This window comes from Enhydra lutris, unplaced genomic scaffold, assembly GCF_002288905.1.
Source record: "Enhydra lutris kenyoni isolate GAN:26980312 unplaced genomic scaffold, ASM228890v2 scaffoldscaffold23, whole genome shotgun sequence".
Taxonomy (NCBI): Eukaryota; Metazoa; Chordata; class Mammalia; order Carnivora; family Mustelidae; genus Enhydra; species Enhydra lutris.
Window position 1 is genome coordinate 24,414,296 of NW_019154107.1, and position 6,069 is coordinate 24,420,364.

Genomic DNA, 6,069 nt, shown 5'->3' on the forward strand with positions numbered 1-6,069 from the left:
ACATAAATAAGATAGAAGAAATCATATTCAATAGAACATGGTTATAAAAAATAAGAGGTTGGGGCACCCGGCTGGCTCAGTCAGTGGAGCATGGGACTCTTGATCTTGGGGTTTTAAGTTTGAGCCCCACATTGGGGGTAGAGATTACTGAAAAATAAAAATCTTAAGAAAAATAAAAAAATAAAAAAATAAAAAATAAGTAGGTGGGTGGGAGATGCCTGAAAAAGGTGATGGGAATTAAGGCGTGATGGGAATTAAGGAATTAAGGCTCATCACACTTGTGATGAGCACTGGGTGTTACATGAAAGTGTTGAATCACTATATTGTATACCTGAAACTAACATTACACTGTATGTTAACTAAGTGGAGTTCAAATAAAAACTTTAAAAAAAAATAGGGTCCCCAGGGCACCTGGGTGGCTCAGTTGAGTTAAAGCTTCCACCTTTGGCTCAGGTCATGATCCCAGGGTCCTGGGATCGAGCCCAGAATCGGGCTCCCTGCTCAGCCCACCTCTGCCGACTTGTTATCTGTCAAATAAATAAATAAAATCTTAAAAAAAAAATAGGGGCCCTGGTGGCTCAGTCAGTTGAACGTCTGCATTTGGCTCAGGTCATGATCCCAGAGTCCTGGGATCAAGGCCCCCCAATGGGCTCCTTGCTCAGCGGGGAGCCTGCTTTCCCCTCTCCCTCCGTTGCTCCCTCTGCCTGTGCTATCTCTGTGTCTGTCTCTCTCTCTGTATCAAATAAATAAAAAATAAAATCTTAAAAAAAGAAAAACCTTAAAAAAATAAGATGTGGTGATTGAGTTTCTCAAAAAGGGGGCTATAAAAAGGGATTTTTATACCCTGATTGTTCAAGAACTGCATGGGAGGCACACAATAACTTGCAGCAGAGCTAGAAGACTCCTCTGTAAGGGACAGTCACTAAGTGACTTGCTATTCACTAGGTCATCAGCTACATTAATACCCCAGGGAGAGACAGAGTCTACTGAAATGTCAACAAAAACACAGTATTCAAGGGACACAATAATCAAAGTTTTGGGAAGAGCCAAGTAGAACACTGGGCAAATATAATCCTGCTTCAAATATAATCTAAAGTTCATCCGTCTAAGAGAGAGGGATATAAAATAATTAAAAGGCTCCTAGAATATATAGTGGGCAGTCACCTACCAAATTATAGCCTATTACCTGGGCAAGGAAAGATGGCCAGGGAGTACATGTGAGGACCTGTAACATCCTGTGGAAACTCTTCTTTTAATAAAACTGTGCCCATGGACAATTTCCCCAAGATCCTTTAATATTTAAAACTTAAACCCAATTGAAAGATTTTAACATTTCACTTTGGTACAAGCCAAGGAGGGAGAGTGAGAAACAGAGAGGGAAAGAGAGACAGCAAAGAAATGTCAGGGCCCTGGGGGTGTGCTGTCCCTGATTTAATATGCCAGCCACAGAAGCAGATATCCTAAACTAGTTAGGAATATTGGATCTGCCTCCCTCCTCAAAGCAAAGGATTAATCGTATTCAATGTATTTTTCCACCGGGGCTGCTCTGAAACTGCTCGTTCACATCTTCTCTGGATCCTCTTGGCAAATGGCTTGGAGAAAACATGATAAAAATGAGCTTTGGGGGTGCCTGGGTGCTTCAGCTGGATCAGCATCTGCTTCGGCTCAGGTCATGATCCCGGGGTCCTGGGATCGATCCCGGGGTCCTGGGATCAAGCCCGGCATCGGGCTCCCTGCTCAGTAGGGAGTCTTCTTCTCTGTCTGTCCCTCCCTCTCCCTCCACTGGTGCTCTGTCTCTCACTTTCTCTCAAATAAATAAATAAAATCTTAAAAATAAAAGAAAATGAGCTTTGGGTCTTGTTTTAAATGACTCTCACATACACACGAAGAACAGGCTCACATCTAAAAGTTCTGACGTGGACAGTGGTAAGTGTGGGAAGTAACACAAGTGTGAAACAGGCAAGGCGAGGAGGATGAAGAGTACAAAAAAAGATGAGAGAAGACCTTCCTTTGGGGTAGGGGAAGTAAAGGAACCTGGATTGCTAGAACGGCAGACCATTAAATCAACTGGGACCCCATATTTACTGAATGATACAACTTCATAAGGAGATGATGTTTAATTTAGCCTAGATGAAGAGAGACCATCGAGGCAGAAATTCATATAGAGAATGAAGCCCAGTCTGCAGCACAAATAAGGGGGTGACATCATGGAACATTGTGTTGCTCTTGTGGATGCACAGACTGTGGGCAGACAGTGAGCAGTGGGGCAGGCAGAGAGGACCAAGCCAGGAAACTGACATTGGCTACACAATTAAACTAGACTACAGCTCTGTTACTCAGATTTTACCAAATAGCTATGCCTTAACACTGAAGTGTTAGCATGTTTCTTTTTTTTAAAGACTGATTGGTTGATTTTATAAAGAGGACAGTTGGGGGAGAAGGGGAGAGAGAGAAAGAAAGAGCAACAGAGTTCCCACTGAGCACAGAGCCCAACTGGAGGCTCAATCCCACAATTGCGAGATGACAACCTGTGCTGAAATCAAGAGTTGGACACTCAATTGACTGAGCCACCCCCACTCAGGCACCCCTGAAGTGTCAGCATTTCAAGAGTGATATGAATACAAGTCAAATACGATTGCTAATAGCTTCTGTAGAGCATGGCTGAGAAATAATACAGTGACACTGGTGAGTATGTACCAACATATAATGTAACTACATTTCCTGGTATAAGACACAACACCTGTCACATAGAAGTTGGCAATCCAGATGGGAAGCTGGACAATGCAAACAGGGATGAATACACAATCCAAGTTGTTAATGGAAGTTCCAGGCGGAAGCAGTACAGTTGGGTTGGAAGAACTGGAACTTGCCTACAAGGCTAACTCCGTGTAGTGCAAAAATAAGAGGGCAGGAAAATTTTAGCCTGAGTGTTAGGCCTAGTTATGCCATTTTTGCTGGGACAGCAGATATTTATAAGCAAACCATGACTATTAAACTTGGCAGTTTTGTTCTTTGCTCCTCAACTGCGGGCAAGGGAGGTTTCAAAATGACATAGGAGAAGGAAAGATTTTTTTTCCTCTACCCATCTTGGGTTCTCAACAAGTGAAACACAACCAGAAGTACATTAACATATGCAACATGCATACACCTGGGAGAACTCAGAGACACGTAACTCAAAAAAGTTGTTAGAACTTGGGCTTATACAGCAGCTTAACAAAAGAGCACTGCATTCATAGAAACGTGAAAAGAAGAGGGAAAAGGGTTGTAGGCTTCCAAGCACAGCAAACTGTGAAAGGGTCAGTAGATGGTGAAAATTTATGGAAGGTAAGGTTATCTGCGCAGGTCCATTGCGGTGCTGACTCTCCATCTTCGTGGCCATTAATCCTGCCTAAGGGAGGGAATTAATGGCAGTCCTCATCTCTCAGAAGTTTCTGCTTTTACTCAGATAAGAAAAGCTCCAGAGAGGCTTCATTTTGCATCTGTGGATTCTCATTTGCCTCCAGCTCAAAATAATCGTATAATCAATATGGCATATTTTGATATGGCATATTCTGCTACCCCTCAGTGCGAACAGGAAAAGTAAGGGAGAATGGACTCTCCTCTATCCCCAGGGGACAGTGCTCCTAGGAACACTTTCCAAGGAAGTTACTCTCTTCTGGACTCAACAGAAGCCAAATTATCTCTTCAGACCATTCAAAACCTAATGACTGCAGGGCGCCTGGGTGGCTTGGTCAGTTGAATGTCCAACTCTTGGTTTTGGCTCAGATTCGGATCCAGCCACACACACCTCCCATCCTTGGGCTCTGTGCTCAGCGGGGAGTCTGCTGGAGACTCTCCTTCTCCCTCTGCCCCTCCTCTCTAAAATAAATAAATCTTCAAAAAGTAATGACCGAGGTGGTTACTGAGACCTAAAAAATCAATAGACTAGAAAACTTGCAATGATTTACAAGTCAGAGCTGGTAACTAAGGGAGATCTTTGTGCCATGGATCCTTCTACAGTCTGGATAATAATGTTTCTAAATTAATAAGGGAAAAGATCTAAGATTACAGAGGAAACCAATTCCATTGAAACACAGTTACCAAAGTATTAAAATTTCGTAATACAATAATATGTGTGATTCTTTTTTTCTGAAATTCTTTATTAGTGTATGAAGTAGCAAGATCTAGCAGTGAGCTTTAGGACTAATTTTTAATTACTGTGATAAGTGTAAAGAACTTTCGGGATTCCTTCAAGAACTGTATGATGTTAACAATGCCTGCCTATGATGCTTATTGGTGACAAAGTCACAGGTAGTGCTACTACTGCTACTGTGGTTTGTTACCTACATGCATAATTGAAAGAAATGCCAATCTTAGCTAGAAGTTAGTAAAAATGCAAATGTAAGTTCTTTCCCGTTTCAAGATCACCGATCCTCCTGAATTCTATAAGTTGACCCCAAGTTAAGAACCCCTAGTCTAAAAACCTGTGGTCTTATTGTACACACACACACACACACACTGGGTCTGCTAGTGAGTCCTGAGAAAGTCCCCATCATATAGCAAACTCCATGCTCAGAGACAATAGCCAGTCTTTCTAGACCCCTCCCTTCCTCAAATCATGGAGAAGTGTCGAAAGACCATGCAATGCCTGGCACCCTTGTCACTTACACAGTGTCCATTTATGTCTTTTTATCTGTAACTCTTTCTGCTTGCTTGCCTCATTTCCGATGCTCTCAGCTTATTCTCATCTTTTAAAAAAAACTTTATTGCAGGGACACCTGACTGGCTTAGTTGGTACAGCATGCAACTCTTTCTCTCTCTCTCTCTCTCTCTTTTTTTTTAAGTAATCTCTGTGTGGAGGCCAAGAAAAACAAGGCTGTACCCACCTCGAGTCTAGCCCAATTTCCAGAGACAAATAACTCAGTTCCTTAAGCCCTAATGTCATCCTCCCCTCCATAAACAAAACTGAAGGAGGCTGAGGTAGAAGGAAAAGTATATAAAGTTAAATTTCTTCTAAACCCAAATCTCACTAACAAGGATGCTTGATAGCAGGAATGTTGACATTCCACCAGGAAACTCCCAATTGTCTTCACGCTAGTGCCTCATTAAAGGGAAAAACGGCCTTGGCTTGATAGTAGCCAGGCCTTCAATATCCTGACAGTCTTCTTTACCCTGATAGCCCTTCTGAACACCCCCTTTGTCCTCACCCACCGCCGGGTCCACCCCTACTCTGCTTTTAAAAACTCTGACTGTAATCTGGCTCGGGGTCCAAGTCCCTACTCAGCTGTGTTGGGTATACTTGGGCCCAGGCTTAAGCTTGTCAAATAAACCCTCGTGTGATTGCATCGGTGCTTGGCTCCTTGGTGGTCTCTCAGACGCAAAAACTCAGGCATAACACTGCCCCCAATTCAGGGCTTGAATTCCCCACCCAGAGATCAAGAGTTGGATGCTCTACTGACTGAGCCAGACAGGCACCCCAAGGATGGGACCCTTGATCTTGGGGTAGCGAGTCCAAGCCCCACATTGGGCATAAAGATTACTTAAAAAAAATTTTTTTTTTGCAGGGATACCTGGGTGGCTCAGTGGGTTAAGCCTCTGCCTTCGGCTCAGGTCATGATCTCGGAGTCCTGGGATCCAGACCCGCATCAGGTTCTCTGCTCAGCAGAGAGCCTGCTTCCCTCCCTCTCTGCCTGACTCTCTGCCTCTCTCCCTGTCAAATAAATAAATAAAATCTTTAAAAAAAATTTTTTTTGCAATAATCATGATTTTGGGGGCACCTGGGTGGCTCAATCTCTGGGCGTCTGCCTTTGGCCTGGGTTGTGATCCCAGGGGGTCCTGGGATTGAGCCCCAGGCTCTCTGCTCAGCAAGGAGTCTGCTTCTCCCTCTCCCACTCCCCCTGCTTGTGTTCCGTCTCTCACTGTGTGTCTCTCTGTCAAATAAATAAATAGAATCTTAAAAAACTCATTATTTCAGATTTTAGCCCCCTCCGGGGAAATATTTAATTAATCTTAATATATCACAGAGATAAACCGGAAGGATTTTGGCCAACACAGGTGCTCTACACTTGTAGCAAGAGCTGTTAACTGCAA